At 43.9% G+C, this 20,215-nt stretch overlaps 1 protein-coding gene across 2 annotated transcripts in view; it reads left to right on the forward strand.

The window, feature by feature from the left end:
* GPC6 (glypican 6) overlaps window positions 1-20,215 on the forward strand; it is a 740,852-nt gene that overhangs the window by 537,286 nt on the left and 183,351 nt on the right. The window lies entirely within an intron of this gene.

Raw genomic sequence — 20,215 nt, forward strand, 5'->3', positions numbered from 1 at the left:
GTTACCAAAATCTACATCAAATGCAGGATTATGTGAAAACACCAGCAGTTTCCCAGCCCCCGTTGATAATATATGTGCTAATAAATTTCACAGGCAAAGGCAACATAATGCAGATTTCTCCCCTGAAGAGAGGAGGTTGGCAATCTGTCTTTGTGAATATTTATGATAGGTCCCTAGTTTTTCCATTGACAGAATACTTAAATTTCCTTTTCAATAAAACTTGCTAAACTGTTTCCCCCCCCCTGTAATCCTGTATAGCAGATATTGATGCCTTTATCATTACACAAAATTGTGATGGTATCAACAATTTCTTCTTCCGCACCTCAATTCTTTGCTGTCTGTGGGGAAAACAAGCACCCCTTCAGATGCAAAGTTCACTGCTAAGAAAGTAAGCAGAAGTATTATTTTGTTATAAACATGATGTAATGTAGTTCCAGTTGTGAGTAACATGGCCATTCCTAGCAGTTGATATAAAACAACAACAACAACAACAACAACAACAACAACAACAATTTTATTATTATTTATACCCCGCCCATCTAGCTGGGTTTCCCCAGCCACTCTGGGCGGCTTACATAAAAAATTGTGAAACATTAGACATTAAATTTTTTCCCAATACAGGGTTGCCTTCAGATGTCTTCTAAAAGTCAGATAGTTGTTTCTTTCCTTGACGTCTGATGGGAGGGCGTTCCACAGGGCAGGCGCCATTACTGAGAAGGCCCTGTGCCTGGTTCCCTGTAACCTCACTTCTCGCAGTGAGGGATCTATCTCCTACAGTTCATACATTTTCCTGTTTCTGAGGAAATTGTCAATTTGCCATAGCCTCCGAGGACAGCATAACAAAACTCCTTTCCATATGGAAAATATCCACCTCACCTGGGGCTTGGGGTGGGGTGGCGTTTGCCGCGCAGCGTAGCCTCAGCTGGTCCGAGGAGGCCGCCATCTTCCTGCACAGCTGGGGGAGGGGATGGTCACCTGGTGCCACCCACCTCAGCCATCCCAGGCCTTCCAGGTGTGGTTGGGCATCACTGGCAAGGCCAATTATGGCAAAGGTCCTAGGCACTGCCCCCAGCCCGCCCCTGGGGTACTTAAGGGAGCACCCAGGTGCAGGCCACCTTCTTTGCTGACTGTCGCAAATCAGCGGCCACAGCTCTGTAGAGCCAGCATGGTGACTCACTACTTGGTTAGGTTAAACCATGAGAAAAGCCGTTCTGGGTGTTATTACAGCTTCTATGTGGAGAACTACCTCCTAGATGCAACTTCTGGTTGCCTCTGTATGGGGTCTATAACATACAAAGAAACCCTGAGGTTTCACATGTCGGTGTTTCTTTTCAAACACTTTTCATTTATTTTTTAACAAAACCTGCTTAGGAAGTCCCTCAGATGTTCACTGAACATCTGTACCAATTTCCAGTTACTGACTGCAGCCCCTTCCATTTTTTTTTTAAAAAAATTCATTTTCACACATCAGTCGGATTTTCTAAGGACATCAAAATGATGGTCATTCTGACTGAAGTTTTGTTTTTCTTTCCTCATCCCATGTGTTTTGAGAGAAGTAGAGGAGGGAGCCTCTAGTTTAGCTAACATTATTTTACAGCAGGGGCAGGATAAAACTATTTTCTGTACACCAACACTCTTGTCAAGCAACTGAGCCAGCATGCAGTTTGACCTACCTGATGCTTCTGAAATAAATAGAGTTGTGAACTCAATAGTGTCTTTAAGAACATTGAAATGGGAGGAAATTAATTTATGCACAAAGTACAATTCTTATCAAGTGGGTGGAGACCTTGTGACAAATTTTCTTAAATAGTGTGGGATAATCACAAAAGCCAAAAGTTACACACATCTCTCACAAAAAACCTGCATCTGGTGGAGGAAAAGTGTGCAGCCTTTTGTCATGGGCCAGGAGTTGGCTTCACCTGCTGAGCAGCAGCCTGAATGAGCAGAAGGCATTGTGACTCCACCTGCTGCTGATCAGCCTTCTTGATCCTGAGGAGAACCAGCTTTTCTCCAGCTTTCTTAAGCAGGGTTTCCAGCCTCTGTCAGTTGCTAGAAACTACATTTCTCATTCCTGGTCAGACCCAGTGGTGGAGCTTCATGCTCTGGCACCGAGGGGGGAGTGGAGAGCAGGCAGGGGCGGGGCTGGTGTGCGTCCTGGGGGTGGGGCGCGCCACCTACGGGGCGGAGCATGCATCCTGGGGCGTGGTGCACACCTGCAGGGATGGGGCACCCAGCGCGGGCAGGGGGCAGCCGCGATGGCACCCTGCCGGGATCCCCCCCGCACTCCTCTTCCTCCGCCAGTGGTCAGACCTTGCTGCTTCTTCCTTCTTGTGACCTTGGACCCTCGGCTTTCAACCCTCAGATCGTCTAACTACATGAACTGAGATACTTCTGACCTTAGGACTGGCCTGAACGATATTACGACACCTTCCCCCCCCCCCCCCGGTGACTGAGGGGGTCTGGGGCCGGGCGACATCATCACGCCATACATGCATGCCCTGTGGCATGCTGGCGTGTTTTGTGGATGCCCTACAGTGTGCATGTGCAACACAAGCATGCCCCACGGCCTGCTCACATGGCTGCTGAGGAACTTGGGGGGTGGCCCCTTCATTTAAATTTATTTTGGGGAGCTCTGATCCCTCACACACACACCCCATTCAGCGCTGGTGAGCCTCAGTGCTTCCCCTCATTTACTCCGCTTCTCTTTCATCGGTACGTTTTCTTTTCTTCAGCTGTCAGAAATGCAACTTCAGTGTGACTTTGTATGTGTGTGTGGAATTTGTATGTGTGGCGCTGAGAAAGCTCAGTCTCGGCTATAGCTTGGATCCAAATTACCATTTGATTATCTCATTGAATTTGTGCCCACAATAGCACTGGATTTCTGTCTCTCCAACATCAGTCCCCTGTGCTGCATCAATCCTTTAAAACAGAGGAAAAAATGAGTTCATTATGTAGCATACAGGTGTGCCACTCTAAGTAATAATAATAAAAAAGTATTTAAAAAATCACTGGAGTAGTTTTATTACTTCCAAACTTAGAGATACTTAGAGTATACCCACCGAAACAAATTGGATTTACAGGAGTAATCCTATGGTTAGATCTGCCAAGATGAATGGCTTCAGGATGCAGTGAACCTCCAGCTCAACCATAATTAAGTCCCGAATCCTAAATTCTAAAGGAAAAGGTAATTAAGTACCGATGAATAACTTTTGTTCTAAAGTTTTAAACTGAAATCAGTACAAACATATTTGTGGTGGATGAAGCTTTGAGAAGCAGCTATGGAAACTCGCATCATGTTTCTGTTAAAACACTGCAATCATAATTTGTTTTATTGACTCAATCATCTTTCTTTCTTTCTTTCTTTCTTTCTTTCTTTCTTTCTTTCTTTCTTTCTTTCTACTGGAAACCATGCTGGTAATTGCAACATTCGCTGTCGGTGTTTGTTTACTAGAGTTCTGATGGCAGAGCTGAGGCATACTTTTTTCTGAATTAACACTGGAGGCAAACTTCACTCTTCTACCCTAAAATGTATCTGTGCGAGATGCATGAACAAGAATTACATGCCAGACCCCAACAGAACCGATGTTGGGGGAGAGGGAAAGGCTCAGCTGCCATGTACTTTTGTGATGTCACAGGCAGCACTTAGTCGATAGCGACAACTAGGGATGCAGCATCACAATCTCCTCAGGCCTCACAACTGTGAGTTCCCCTCAGCTGTGCTTTGTGTGCTCCTTTAGTTTTAGACCAATTTTCATCCGTACCAAGGAGGTGCAAACCATAAAACTGTTGGTGGTCAGAGGCAGGAGGCGACTCTTATCTTTGTACAACCACAGACCCTCCAAGTGTCCCTATTTTCCAGGGACGTTCCTGATTTAGAGAAGCTGTCCTAGTTTCTAATTTGATCCCTGAATGTCCCACTTTTCTTTAGTATGTCCCTATTTTCATTGGAGAAATGTTGGGGGGGGGTATGGAGTTATCCGATCCCCAAGCCATCTGAAGGCAATCCTGCATAGGTAACTTTCTTCTTAAATGTTTAATGTTCATTGTGTTTTGTACACACTGGGTGTAAGTAGTAAAAATATCATTATGGAATGGGACATCCCTATTTTCATCGGAGAAATGTTGGAGGGTATGTGATTGGCTCAAGACCACAATACCTTAAGGACTGCCTCTCTCTTTGTGAGCTGACCTGGACCCTGAGATCATCATCTGAGACTTTCCTTTGTGTGTGTCCTCCGCAAGAGATCCAGAGGGTGGCAACATGAGAACAGGCCTTTTCTGCAGTGGCTCCCCATTTGTGGGATTGCTCTCCCCTGGGAGGTTTGGCTGGCACCTTCATTATACATCTGTAGCTGCCAGGCAAAAACGTTCCTCTTTAACCAGGCCTTTGGCTGATTGACACCTAATGGCCTTTTGAAATGTGTGTGGGGGGGGGTCGTTGGGTTATCTTATGTATTTTGTATTTTTTTTCTATTGTGATTTTATGTTGTTGACTGCCCTGAGATCTATGGGTATAGGGTGGGATACTAATTATTATTATTATTATTATTATTATTATTATTATTATTATTATTATTCCAGTTGTCCAAAACCCACTTAAGCAAGAAGCATTATCAAAGTTCGAGGAAGCATTCAAACTAGGCAAAAGCAGTACAGCTGGTGATGGGAATTACTCAGAGAGTATCTGGTTGGCCGCCCTTAACCCATGGGCTGGAGACTCCCCACCCATGTTATAAAACTCAAGGGTAGCATTCAACATTAGTTATATTCAGAGTAACCTATTTAATTGGAAGACTGACTAATCCATTGATTTTGATGAGTCTACTTTGAGTGTGAAGTATTTGGAGATCACTCCAATTATTAAGAACACCAACACAGAAAGACACTAAAAAAACCTAAACAGAAGAGATGGCTAATGTTATGTATTCAATGGTCTGTGTTTGCCTGAGCTTGAGCCTGGACTAAGGCTTGAGCCCCTGTGTTCTGATTTGATACATGATATCCAATCACAGAACATTTCATGATTTGGGCCTCTGCCATTGGCCCTTAAACTCTGAGTCATGATTTGCAGCTTGGAAGTCTAGACATCCAATCACGTTGGTAGTGGGAGTGGCCCAGGCCTTCAGAAATGTATTTAAGCAGTTGTCTTGCCCCTGTTGTCCGGTTCTGTTAGTTCAATAAAGGTTCTTGCTGTTATCACTGTGTCTTGCCTCGTGGGAACCCACCTACACTTCAGTTAATATTTTTTTTATAAAAAAAACAACAACAAAAAACCCTTAAAAGCCTGAGGGACTTTTCTGGGCCCTGGTGCTACATATGTCCTGCAAATGTTTAAAGAAGGTGGCCATTTTATTTTGCTCCTGTTGCCTGGCAACCCCTCTCTTCTACAAGCAGCCTCAAAATGGCTTGCTTTGGCAGAGAAGAACAAAAGCATTGCAGGCACAATTGCAGAAGGGAGTGTGTTCAGAATAAGAATGACGAAAGGCATTTGGAAATGGTCCAAACGATTACCAAAACATCAGCCTACACTTCAGTTGCCATTTTCCCACCGGTGAACAGGATACACGCGTCCTACAAAATTAGCTGTGCACTATATGTGTCTCGGCTATGTTGGAGAACCTTGGTCTGAACATCCCAAAATAGATGAAGTGAGCTACGGAAAATGATGTCCACTCAATTGGATAGAACCAGGGTCCCAAAACAGCTTTGCCACGCATAAGATTATTCAGATTTCCTATTAGCCATGGATTATTCCCTTGAAATTCCTGGCAGACCCTGAAGATTTCATCCAAAATCTGTTCTGAAAATTGGGAAGGCAGTTTATTACACACACACAAATGTATGCAGGAATTTGCTTATTCGTGATTTCCTTATTTGCTACAATTTTTTGTCACCTCTTAACCTGGTCCTCCAGGTGACTGATTTCTAGACAGACACTTGATAAATATGGAGGTATATCACGTTATGCCTCCAGACTACTTGATTTGTGCAACATGCACAGAAGTTTTTTCTGGTCCTTTTATTGCTATGTAGGCCCTGGGTCTTCAGGCCCTCTTCACAGATTTTGTACCTCCCCCTTTTCTTTTTGCTGGTTTTGCATTTCTTAATTATTGTAACGCACACATTCCTTTCTCTTATGACCTACAATGCCTTTTGAGCTTCATCCCCCCCAACCCCTGCCATTTTGCTGCAGCAAGTAGAACAGAGCGTGGTTGCTAGGCAACTGCAGCAAAAAATAAAATGGCCGTCTCATAACAGCATGGCTATGGCACACTGGGGAAACTCGGCAGCTGCTTGGGGCCTGCTGCAGCCCCGGCATTTGAAGCAAATGTTCTTTTTGACTCATAACCACCTGGCCAGGACAGCAGCTATTGAATAAGTCATACAGCTTGGTCCTGTGGTTGTTTACTTGGAATCAAGGACCACCGATGGGACGTATTCCTATTAAATTTAGTTTAAAGGTTGCGCTCAGGCCCTGTCCACACTTTCGTTTGTTGCATGCTTTCTTAGAATTTGCAGTGGATCCGTCCACTGGTCCAAAAGCTTTTCAATTCTATAAAGCACTGGTCCAAAAGCTTTTCGTTTATATCCCAATGCAGAAATGTAGAAAACTTGCTCTTTACCGCTGTATCAGAACGAACGAAAAACCCATTAAAACCCAAATGGAAAATTGTTCCCCTTCCAATCTGGGGAAGGGGGAATAAAATGGAAAAACACAGTTTCCTTTGTGACACATTATATGGGTGTTCTTCTTTCACCTCTTTCAATTCCACCCCTTTTGTCTTTCCCTATGAATAAAATCTGCCAGTTGTCTCCACAGCCTGTTGCTATGCACTTCCAGTTCTCTCCCCCCCCCTTCTAATTTTTATATATGTGCGTTCCTTTTGCACTCAGACAAGGCACTATGTGTACAGTATGTGAGCCAAAGTGGTTTCTCTTTCCAGCTCCAATCAGTGTTAGAAACTGAGATAATAGAATCATAGAATAATAGAGTTGGAAGAGACCACAAGGGCCATCCAGTCCAACCCCTGCCAAGCAGGAAACACCATCAAAGCATTCCTGACAGATGGCTGTCAAGCCTCTGCTTAAAGACCTCCAAAGAAGGAGACTCCACCACACTCCTTGGTAGCAAATTCCACTGCCGAACAGCTCTCACTGTCAGGAAGTTCTTCCTAATGTTTAGGTGGAATCTTCTTTCTTGTAGTTTGAATCCATTGCCCCGTGTCCGCTTCTCTGGAGCAGCAGAAAACAACCTTTCACCCTTCTCTATATGACATCCTTTTATATATTTGAACATGGCTATCATATCACCCCTTAACCTTCTCTTCTCCAGGCTAAACATACCCAGCTCCCTAAGCCGTTCCTCATAAGGCATCGTTTCCAGGCCTTTGACCATTTTGGTTGCCCTCTTCTGGACACGTTCCAGCTTGTCAGTATCCTTCTTGAACTGTGGTGCCCAGAACTGGACACAGTATTCCAGGTGAGGTCTGACCAGAGCAGAATATAGTGGTACTATTACCTCCCTTGATCTAGACGCTATACTCCTATTGATGCAGCCCAGAATTGCATTGGCTTTTTTAGCTGCTGCATCACACTGTTGACTCATGTCAAGTTTGTCGTCTACCAAGACTCCTAGATCCTATTCACATGTACTGCTCTCAAGCCAGGTGTCATCCATCCTGTATTTGTGCCTTTCATTTTTTATTTTTTATTTTGCCCAAGTGTAGTACTTTGCATTTCTCCCTGTTAAAATTCATCTTGTTTGCTCTGGCCCAGTTCTCTAATCTATTAAGGTCATTTTGAAGTGTGATCCTGTCCTCTGGGGTATTAGCCACCCCTCCCAATTTGGTGTCATCTGCAAACTTGATCAGGATGCCCTCAAGCCCATGATACGGAAGCTAGGAGCTAAATGGGACCTTAAACCTAGGTTATGGGTGTCGCGGGCACTTCAACCCTGTACAGCACCCCCGGACGTTTCATGGTCTATGAGTGCTGCACCAACGACAAACGGTCCCCAGCTGCAACCCACCAGACTGCTAACCGGAACCTGCTTGCTTTATTTACCACAGACGAGGATTATGTGAATAAAGAAGTTGTTTATTGTGTACAAAAGCTTGTGGTTTCTGATAAATAAACGGTGTTCAATAAGCTTATAAAGATGGTCCTATACTGGCCTATTACCGCTAGATGATACCGGCCTATTACCTCTAACAGTCAACTAATTAACAACGTTTCACAATAACAGTTTATCCTCGCTGCTAACTTCCACCAATGCTACACCTCAGACTCTTGACCCAGCTCTCACTCCTGACTCACTCCCTGCTCAACTTACTTCTCCCACCAACTCTCTCTAACTGTATCTAGGCCTCTTATCACATCTTGTATCATATATCACAAATATATACAGTGGTACCTCGCAAGACGAATGCCTCACGCAACGAAAAACTCGCTAGGGTTTTGCGATTTTTAGGTGACTCGCAAGACAAATTTTTCTATGGTCGTGCTTCGCAAGACGAAAATTTCAATGCATTCCTATGGGAATTAAATTTCAATGCATTCCTATGGGAAACTGTGCTTCGCAAGACAACATTTTCGCAATACGAAACGACTCGCGGAATGAATTAATTTCGTCTTGCGAGGCACCACTGTACAGGCATATTACTGAATCTCATCCAATGCACACTCCTCAAGCCTACATTTGCTGATAAATTGAGAATGCAAGGGAGAGGCCCTTGAAAGGAAGAACTAGTGGACTTGAGAGGGTACTTCACCCATCCACTCCCCCCCCCCCACCGATTCTCCTCTGAAATTGGAGTTTCCCACCAACAGCTGCATTGATGTTTACATTCAACTCCAGATACTGTCTTGGGGGGAAACAATTGCTGAGAACCTGGGACATGTTTGTCCAATCAGAAGAAAGTGGCTATAAATTCCCATTTTTCTGCCTGCAAATTGTCCTCTGCAAATTGCCCCCTCCACTGCCAAATTCATGTGATGACTAAAAGATGGGTTTGGAAAACCCCCAGGTTCCCTGCAGGTGTCCTCTTAACCTGGCTTTCAAACAGCACATCTGAAAGCACACCCATCCGCAGAAGAGACCCCTAACTAACATGAAGTGTTTTTATCCTGTACGAAAGTACTTCTTGCTGTGTCAGCTGATGGCCTGTTCCTCACAGTTCTTAGCATGCCCTCATAGAGAAAGTATATGCAATCTGCATATAACTGCTACCGACAACAAATCCTCTCTGTGCAAGACAGAAATACTCCTGTTATGTGCACTGATTACACTTGGCAGGTGAGCATCTTCAAATTCTAGTTCTCTCAACTTCAGCCTATTAATTTACCTTTTTTAAAAACTGCTTTGTCATTTTGATTTCCCCGACTTCCTTTCTTAGCTTGCCCAGCACAAGTTGGGACATGATGAATTGTACAAGAATTTTGGGGGGTGGGGGAAACTTCACATTAGGGCCTTACAATGAGATGAGCAAGTTACGCTGCCATGTCTTCAACTGACCAAAGGTTGGAGGCTTTACTCCCAACTGAGATAAGAATCAGCAGGCTGTGCTAGAGATTCATTGCATGCTAAACTGCTCATCTTGGCAGATCTTGCCATAAGATCACCCCCTAAACTTTTTTTGTTTTGTTTTGTACTGGTATTGTAATTGTACAAGATTTTTTGGGGGGTGGAAAGCTTCACATTAGTTTTTCAACTTCTTGGTTGTAGCAGAAACTATTTTTGCTTTACAACTTTTAGTATCATATGGTTCACTGTATCCTTGATATCCTCCCCTCCCCGCCTTATGAAACAATTTTTTTTTGCCAGTCACTGAGTTCCTGCTGTTCCTGCTAAATTTTCTTTTTAACCTGACCTTTACACAGCCCATTATGTAAGTCAGCACACTTTCTGCATGGAGGACAAGCAAGACAGAAGGTCAGTTCTTTTTCCTTCCCCTTACCTGGACTGTACATCTTCTCCAAATTTGCTGGCACTAGGCCTAGGGCTTGCTGATCAGAAGGTCGGCGGTTCGAGTCCCCGCGACGGGGTGAGCTCCCGTTTCTCGGTCCCAGCTCCTGCCCACCTAGCAGTTCGAAAGCACGAAGTGCAAGTAAATAAATAGGTACCGTCCCAGTGGGAAGGTAAACGGCGTTTCTGTGCGCTGCTCTGGTTCACCAGAAGCAGTTTAGTCATGCTGGCCACATGACCCGGAAGCTGTACGCTGGCTCCTTCGGTCAGTAAAGCGAGATGAGCGCTGCAACCCCAGAGTCGGGCACGACTGGACCTAATGGTCAGGGGTCCCTTTACCTTTTAGGCACCTCCCATCATGAAATGCCCAGCTACAAATCTGACTGCCAAGCCTAACAAGGAAAACTAGTTACATGCCTGTGTGTAAGGCAACATTGTAAATTTATAGTTTGCACTTTTAATTACTCCTGTAATAAAAAAAAGATTCATTTTTATTGCATGGATTGGATTTGAAATCTACTTTTGTCACTGCAGCAGTCTGATTTTGAGCCAAAGAACACAGGAACTGTACATTACGTTATGTATTGCTAGCATTGAACATATTACCTAATGAGAGAGAGAGAGAGAGAAACAACATTACAAATGTCTCTTATTTTTAGATACGCAGATCAAGACATCTGCCCTGAGGAGGATACAGTTTAATACTGCTTGACGTTTCTATTAGCATAGAAGAAAATGCACAGTCCTAAATAAAAGGAGACAAGTTTGTAAATGGAAGCTATTAAAGGCTGAAATGCTAAACAAAGGTGATGGGCAACAAACTGGGACTGCAGGTGTTTGAAGCAGCTCGTGTCTAGCACACCAAGTGAGTCCATTTGTTCATAGCATGGCCCCATATAAATCTGCTGATTTGTCTACATGCTCAAAAATGGCTTGCGCTCTAATGGGCAACAATATGAGTATCCTGAAAATAGCCTCAGAGGTTCACGCAACTAGTTTTCCCACCACATTTAAAAGAAAGGGTAGGCTCAGGTGGTTGAAATGGGGCCCAAGCACAAGTGTTTTCTTTTATTTCGAGGAACAATCCACACTGTCAAAACAGGGGGTGGACTTTGCCACTCTGCCACTGCCCACTATGGAAATTGTTGTTGTTCAGTCGTTCAGTCGTGTCCAACTCTTCATGACCCCATGGACCAGAGCACGCCAGGCACGCCTATCCTTCACTGCTTCTCGCAGTTTGGCCAAACTCATGTTAGTAGCTTCGAGAACACTGTCCAACCATCTCATCCTCTGTCGTCCTCTTCTCCTTGTGCCCTCCATCTGTCCCAACATCAGGGTCTTTTCTAGGGAGTCTTCTCTTCTCATGAGGTGGCAAAGTACTGGAGCCTCAACTTCAGGATCTATCCTTCTAGTGAGCACTCAGGGCTGATTTCCTTGAGAATGGATAGGTTTGATCTTCTTGCAGTCCATGGGACTCTCAAGAGTCTCCTCCAGCACCATAATTCAAAAGCATCAATTCTTCGGCGATCAGCCTTCTTGATGGTCCAGCTCTCACTTCCGTACATTACTACTGGGAAAACCATAGCTTTAACTATACGGACCTTTGTCGGCAAGGTGATGTCTTTTCCTTTTAAGATGATGTCTAGGTTTGTCATTGCTTTTCTCCCAAGAAGCAGGCGTCTTCTAATTTCGTGACTGCTGTCACCATCTGCAGTGATCATGGAACCCAAGAAAGTGAAATCTCTCACTGCCTCCATTTCTTCCCCTTCTGTTTGCCAGGAGGTGATGGAACCAGTGGCCATGATCTTAGTTTTTTGATGTTGAGCTTATTTTTTTTGATGGCAAAAAGTGCAGTGGAACCTCTGCTTTCTCCCCCTGCTGCCATCATTCTTCCATTCCCGTTTCCTAGATGCTGAAATATAATGAGCTCCCTCGGCCTTCAGGACATACACCATACCAAATTCATACATTAAAGTTCATAACATTAGCTAAGTTTTAACAATGAAATACATGTTACGTCTGGCTGTTTGCATCTGACTCTGTCTGCATTGCGCTTGCACATCTTTCATCCTGAAAGATTGTTTAACTTTTCAGCAGCTTTCAGAAGTGACCTTTCGCGCACGGGGTCCTATTTGCATCAGCAAGGTATTCAGGTGGGGTGGTGAAAATACATCAAGCTGAAAAACCATTGCTTGAGTGAACAAAAGGTCTTGGCCTCTCCACAGACAGGCAGACGCAAAGATGCTACATGATATAATTTGACAATAAATCCTTGGTATGATAGTTAGTATATTAATATGTAAGCAAGAATTTGGGTTTTGTGTTCATCTGTGATAGGGTGTGATGAGTTGTTTGCAATGCAGATGAGAAAGGTATATTTGCTGTGTCTTTGAGGACTTTTTGTCTCAAAATTTAGATTGTGACCTTGGAGCACTTGGGTTTGAATGACAGGGGCTGTTTCAGCCCTCGAAAGGGAGCCGGAGATAGCACCCTATTGTAATGCCAAGGAGAAACTGGGAAGCAGGTTCTTAATATAGGGTATCACAAACCATTCAGGCTAAATTGTGCTTTATAACATGCTTAAAACTGCTTTCGGTGTAACGCGTTAGAATTTTCATGGCATATGGAGACTGGTTTTCAATTATGTATCTCAACACAAGAGAATCTGATTCAACTCTTGCCCACTTCAGAAGCTGATGCACGTGATGGTAAAGAACATATGGCCTGGTTAGTAGGTTGGAAATTCTATACAGTTGTACCTTGGTTGTCGAATGCCTCGGTACTCATACATTTTGGAAGGATTCCCGCCGTCTCGCGTTTAAAGGGTCTGTTGGCCCCTCCCCTCGGCTGACCGGATTGGTCAGCCACCGGGGAGAAGCCTCGGGAATCCACCAACCGTGCAGGGGCTAAGTATCAGCCCCTGCACGCGTGCTCGGGTCGTGATGCCCGCAACGCCACCTCCTGCCAATAGGCGGAAGTGGCTTTGTCGAATGCCTCGGTACTCGTACATTTTGGCTCCCAAATGCCGCAAACCTGGAAGTGAGTGTTCTGGTTTGCTAACGTTTTTCTGAAGCCAAATGTCCGACACAGCTTCCGGTTGAGTGCAGGAAGCTCCTGCAGCCAATGAGAAGCCGTGTCTTGGTTTTCGAACCGTTCCGGGAGTCGAACGGACTCCCAGGATGGATTAAGTTAGAAAACCAAGGTAACACTGTAGTGAGAGCCAACACTTGTCCTACTGAATGTGCACAGGCAATAGGAAACATTGATTGTTCATGGCTCTTGATCCATGTGGAGGAGGATCCTGTGCATTTTCAGCTAAATGTATGTTGGTTCTCCCTTCAAACCTTCCTCCCCAGTCAGAAAAGTTGGGGTGATGCTGACAGGTACAGGAATGTTTGAGCATGTGTTGTCCCACTTCTTCCTCCTCTCTCGATAATTCCTATTGGGGTTTAGGTGAATTATCATTCTGCAATGTAGTTTGTAAATAGAAACTGTATTTCTGATCTTATTAAAATATTGATCATTATACCCTTTTATTTTATTTTTCTGGGTTTTTAAAAATGTAGAAAATTCTTTCCAGTAGCACCTTAGAGACCAACTGGAAAGGTGCTACTGGAAAGAATTTTCTATTTTGTTTTGACTATGGCAGACCAACACGGCTACCCACCTGTAACTTTAAAAATGTATTTCATTTATTCTGAGATAATCATAGGAAAGAGAGGGATGGAAATCCAGGAGTGGTTGGGTGAGTGGAGATACTTTCCAAAACATAAGGTTATATTGGGGGGGGGGGAGCCATCCTGTTAGCTCAATAACTTCTTCTTGTGCAATGGGACTTCCTCTTCTCTCCTCATGCAGTGGGGGGGGGGAGATGAAGTCCTGTTGCACAAGTGAAAGTCATTGCACTAACAGAATGACTTTGTTGGCTACAACCCATAAACTAGTACTTTTAAAATGCTAGTGTTTTTTTCACGTCTCACTCAAGTATTTTTAAAAATAAAATGCAGCTGAAAAATGAGGATCCCCCAATCACCGAAATATTTGAAGATAATTATTAAAGTAGCAATACACACACACACACACACACACACACACACACACACACACACTCTTTTCCAGGCTTTAGTTACATCCATATAATACATTGTCCTAGCTCTATGAATTCTATTAAGTATGATAAAATAATAACTAAATTATACTGAGTTTGATAAATAGCCATTCTTGTCTTAATGAGATCATCACATTGAGTTATGCACTTAAAGGACTTTCCTTTGTAGAAGAGAGTGCAATTAATGAGTTATATTTTTAGTTCCTTGACAAACGGTTGTCATAAAAAAGGCATAAAATGTACTAAAAGATTATCTGTGTACATGTGCCATCTTTTCTGAAAACAGTTATTTCTTTAACTGAATAAGGTATTGGCTCATATCCCGCGTAGTATTATAGAACAAAATGAGTGGGTTTTAATAGATGCAGTGAAATTAATTATACAGCATACAGAAAGGGCTGGTAGATTTAAGATGCTCTTAGGACCACTCCACAATGCTCAATTTCTCAATATAATGTGTATGCAGGAACACTGTCATGTAGATTACAGTTCTGCCCAAGGCAGCCAGCAGTTATCTCATGGTTGGTTGAATGGGGTTTGTAATCTGTTGACTCCATAGCAGGGGTGGGGTCATTTTGGGACTGGTGGGCCAGATTTTAATCCCCCCCAACCCTGGTGGCCAAATCTGGCAGGTGGATGGAGTCCACATCTGGCAATGCTGCACTTTGAAGCCCCGATTTTCAGAACGTCAAAGTGCAGCATGTTTGCAAAGGGCTTTTTAGCCACAGACAGGTATTTGAACCTCTGGTTTATAGAGTCTATGGATTTAGACGATCTCTAAAAAGCAGGGACAGGAATTTTATCTCCCCCATTTTAGCACTTAGATTGAGAAATAAAGCACCGCGTTCTTTAGAGTCCCTCTCTAAAGATCAGGCAGAGCTTCATCTTGCAATGTGATCTATAGGAGCTGGCAAGTCAATTCCTGAAGCTCACTGAGGTGGATCTGATTTGCAGGTTGCTGGCTAGTCACTCTTGCTGCAGAGCTCACTTGCCATGGAGATAAGTATGCCTGTTACATTCTTTGCTTTGTACTCTCCCAAACCTGCTGATACCTCCTTCTGGTTTATGGATGCTACTATTTTGGCTACAAAAAGATCCACACTTGTGTTCCTTGTCATCATATACAGTGTGGTGTAGTGGTTAAGAGCGGTAGACTCGTAATCTGGGGAACCGGGTTCGCGTCTCCTCTCCTCCACATGCAGCTTCTGGGTGACCTTGGGCTAGTCACACTTCTTTGAAGTCTCTCAGCCCCACTCACCTCACAGAGTGTTTGTTGTGGGGGAGGAAGGGAAAGGAGAATGTTAGCCACTTTGAGACTCCTTTGGGTAGTGATAAAATGGGATATCATATCCAAACTCTTCATCTTCCACAGGCCAGGCTGCATCAACAGAAGTATAGTGTCCCGATTGAGAGAAGTAATAGCCCCATTCTATTCTGTCTTAGTCAGACCGTACCTGGGGTACTGTGTCCAGTTCTGGGCACCACAATTTAAGGAGGATATTGACAAGCTGCAACGTGTGCAGAGGAGGGCAACCAAGATGATCAAGGGTCTGGAAACCAAGCCTTATGAGGAACTGTTGAGGGAGTTGGGTATATTTAGCCTGGCAAAGAGAAGGCTGAGAGGAGATATGATAGCCATCTTTAAATGTCTATAGGGCTGTCACATGGTAGATGCAGCAAGCTTGTTTTCGCCTGTTCTGGAGGATAGGACCAGAGCAAATGGATTCAAGTTACAAGAAAGGAGATTCTGACTAAACATCAGGAAGACCTTTCTGAGAGTAAGAGCTGGTTTTTTCGGTGGAACAGACTCCCAGGAGAGGTGGTGGACTCTCCTTCCTTGGAAGTTTTTAAGCTGAGGTTGGGTGGCCATCCATCATGTATGATCTAGTTCAGATTCCTGCAGTCCAGGTGGTTGGACTGGATGAGCCCCAGGGTCCCTTCCAATTTCACAATTCTGTTATTCTATGAGACCGAGCCATTTGCAGGAAACAAATACAAGTTTTAGGAAGTAAAATCTATTCCAGGCTTCTATTTTGAAGCTAAGGTTATGATCAAGGTTAGGTTGAGGTGTCAAGAAAGTGTGACTGTGACAAGATTTAGTGACAATGTGAGGACAAATTAATGCAAGATCAGTGGCCCAGCTATTGATTCTTATCATGGGATCCTGCTGAAATGAAGTAATGATTTAATTAGCCTTTTATGTATACTATTCTGGCTCCCAGAATAGACTGCTCTCAGCTTTGATGTCTGCAGTTCCTTTTCCACTCTCGTAAGTGAGCAGAGAGACTCTGGAGGGTTGATTAAATAATGCTGCACGACCACAGAGACACATACACAAATCCTATTTGTTAAACTATTCCTGCTGTTGTTTTCTCATAAAAGGCAGCAAATACATGTCTTTCACTTCCCCATTCAAGCCTTTAGTGTTTCAAAACTGTCATATGGGGATTACTCACCTGCAGTAGCAATGGACTATTGAAAGCCTGAGTGTTTGTGTAGATTTCTGAGTATTACAAATAGTTACGGCCTGCTCACTTATTGCTTTTGAGGGAGAGCTTTCAACCCAGCGAGAGTCTTCAGCATATTGCACTTTCACCTTCCATTCACCAGAAGAAAGTTGCAAGTGAAATATGTTGTACCACGTGCAGTTTAATGATAATGAATTGTTTGACTCATGCTCCCCCTTGCTAGTATCTGTTGACAAATGACCACCTGCGATGACTGATGAAATTAAATCACTAATACGGCAAGTTAAAAATAACCAGTCCTCGGGGAAACCTTTATTTAATCTAACTTACTAAAGGCATTAACTGAATGCTGGGCACCAGTGTTGGTCTTGCTTTCTGTGTATGATTATGGTTCACAGAGAGTCCTGACTTAATAGAAAGATGCAATACTGGTGGTGGTGGGGTGTGTGTGTGTGTGTGTGTGTGTGTGACAGGAGAATACTTTGCCAATTATTTTATTGAAAAATTTTGTAGCTTCATCTTGCCCAAGGCAACAACCGACCAACCAACCAGAGACAAAGACATACATTTAAAACATCCTGCTCATTTCTAAAAGGCCATGGATAGTTAAAGACCAAAGGTCTGGTTAGAGAGGAAAGATTTTCTCCGTTGACGAACATTTCAGTTTTCGAACGCCGTAAACCTGGAAGTAAATGCTTCAGTTTTCGAACACGTAGAATAAACACCTTCCTTAAATAAAGAAGCACTTTATTTAATAAACATCTTTTAAATAACAACACCTGGTTTATTTTTATCCATATAAATAGGGCAGGTTTTACGGCTGAGGCTATGCAGCTATATGAACGTCAAGTAAAAGAGAAAATTTAAAAGTGCCTTGTATTAAATGGCACATTCATAAGAATTTAGGGTGTTCATAGTATGCATGCAGCCACCCTTGGTCACTATTACATTTGAGTGAGCTTGGGGTGGTGGGGGAGGACTAATGCAAAAACCTATTATTCTTAAGACACGTCTTAGAGCCAGGAGATTCTTAAACAAAGTGCTTGGAATATTGAAAGAAAAACATTGTTGCTGGTGAACATTATGGTGGTAGAAACCAGTACACCAAAGTAGAAAAAGTCAGGCCACACATTGAATGAAATGTGGTGAATTATGTTGCCCCTTCGTTCACATGAATCAGGCTTGGATTGGGGAAGCCAATTTGCTGGTGGCAGCAGACTCAATTGCCTATGATTGCAGAATGTAATCTGTTCACTGATTAATTATTAGATATATTTGGTATGTTTCATTCATTTCCCAGAGCTGGTTCACAAACACGTGTAGATCAACGGATCCCTTGCCATTTCATTATTCAATGTCTGGATTGTGTGAACTGTCTACATTGAAGACCACTTTCCTGAGCTAAGTGCTAACATCCTGCCTGGAGACCTCATATGGCTACCCAAACAATTTTTCTGCCCTCCACCCAAAGCTACAACTGATTATGGCTTGGGGGGATTAAGTACCCTTATTTTGCGCTCCATAAGACACACTTTTTTCCTAATAAAAAGTAAGGGGAAATGTCTGTGCGTCTTATGGGGCGAATGCATGAGCCAAATTGTCTAGGGGCCAAAAGCAGATCATGCTCTTTTTTTAACAAAGAGAGAAGGGGGTGTTGAAAGGAAGCCGCTGAACAACTGTTCGGCAAGTGATCGGGGAGAGAGATAAGGCTCCCTTTCCAGCCCCGCCCCCTTGCCCAGCCCTCCATTGTTGAATGCAGAGGGAGGCTGTTTGTTTCCCCAGTGACATGTGACTGACTGATTAGATTATCCGTCTGGAAACTGTAGAAATGTCTGTAGGACTAGAAGCTGCAGAACTGTGAGTTGAACCCCATAAAAACAGGGCTTTTCCTCTTTGAAAAAGAAGCTGCACCACTTTGAGCTGATCCTCAAAAAAGCAGGGCTTTTCCCTTTGCAAAAAAAGCTGCACCACTTTGATCTGATCCTCAAAAAAGCAGGGCTTTTCCCCTTTCCTCCTCTAAAAACTAGGTGTGCCTTATGTTCAGGTGCGTCTTATGGAGCAAAAAATATGGTGTATATGTTGTGTAGGTGGGCAGACTGACTTCTAGCCACAGCTCAATGTGGCATGCAGTCGCCAGAGAGTAAAAAAATGCTGTGAGCATTGCCTTCAGGCCAAAAATTTAAGCCTCCTCTGACCTCAGGAGATCGGAAAGGTCCATCTTTGGTATGTGATCTGTCAGGGCTCATTCACAATCACAATTCATGACTTGATATGACAGTCAACAAGCACGGAGCGTGAGCGTTGTGGAGAACTAGCCCAATGCCAGGTAGGGGTTAAATTTTCTGACAGTTAGAACCCTCAGGGGCGGGCTCAGCCTGGGTATAAAACACCCCTCCCAGTGGGCAGTGGTAGTTAGTTAGAGTTGAAGTGTGGGCAGGTGGAGTTGGAGTTGGTTGGTGGAAGTGGGAGAGTTACTTGAGCAGTGTGAGTCCGGAGATAGAGCTGGGAGCTTAAGAGTCTGAGGTGGAAGTTAGCAGAGAGGATAAAGAGATTGTGAAACGTGTTGTTATTGCTATTTAGTTATCTGTTAGAGGTAATAGGCCGGTAACATTTAGAGGTATTAGGCCGGTATAGGACAACTGTTATAAGCTTATTGAACAACCTTTTATTTATCAGCAACCACAAGCTTTTGTACTCAATAAACAACTTTTTAGTTCACAATATCCTCGTCTGTGGTGAATGAAATAAGCAGGATCCAGCTAGAAGTCTGGAGGGCTGCAGCTGGGGTCCGTGTGTCGTTGGTGCAGCACCCATAGACCGTAAAACGTCCGGGGGTGGGCTGTACAGGGCGAAGGGCCCGCGACAAGCGTCTCCTTCGTTAACCCGGCAGTAAAGACAGGCAGATTGATACACAGAAAGTATTGCCATACGAGTTGGGGGAAGGGGTCTTAAAATACAAAGAAAATACTTTCATATGTTCCTGACTTCGGATTGCCAAAAAATAAATTTAAAAAAAAAATGCAATTTAAGTTTGCTAGCTTAGCGTTATTAAGACTCGTTCCAGAGCAAGGCTATTTCAGACTACAGTCATTGTCCCATGGGCTACTTGAGCATATGCTAAATATTTGATGAGCAGCAGCATGTGTAAAGAAGAGAGGGTACTCAGGAGAGCCTCTCACCACCACCACCACCACCCCCTTCTTCTTGAGTGTAAAAATATAATTTGCTGGTTTATATGGCATACTGGGACGTGGGTGGCGCTGTGGGTTAAACCACAGAGCCTAGGGCTTGCTGATCAGAAGGTTGGTGGTTTGAATCCCTGCGACGGGGTGAGCTCCCGTTGCTTGGTCCCAGCTCCTGCCCACCTAGCAGTTCGAAAGCACGTCAAAGTGCAAGTAGATAAATAGGTACCGCTCTGGTGGGAAGGTAAACGGCGTTTCCATGCGCTGCTCTGGTTCACCAGAAGCGGCTTTGTCATGCTGGCCACATGACCCGGAAGCTGTACGCCGGCTCCCTCGGCCAGTAACGCGAGATGAGCGCCGCAACCCCAGAGTCGGACACGACTGGACCTAACGGTCAGGGGTCCCCTTACCTTTATCTTTATGACATAATTAATAGCTTGGGCACTGGCTCTACCCAGTGCTTCTGCGACCCTTTCTGTCTTATTCACACAAC

This window comes from Lacerta agilis, chromosome 4, assembly GCF_009819535.1.
Source record: "Lacerta agilis isolate rLacAgi1 chromosome 4, rLacAgi1.pri, whole genome shotgun sequence".
Lineage (NCBI taxonomy): Eukaryota > Metazoa > Chordata > Lepidosauria > Squamata > Lacertidae > Lacerta > Lacerta agilis.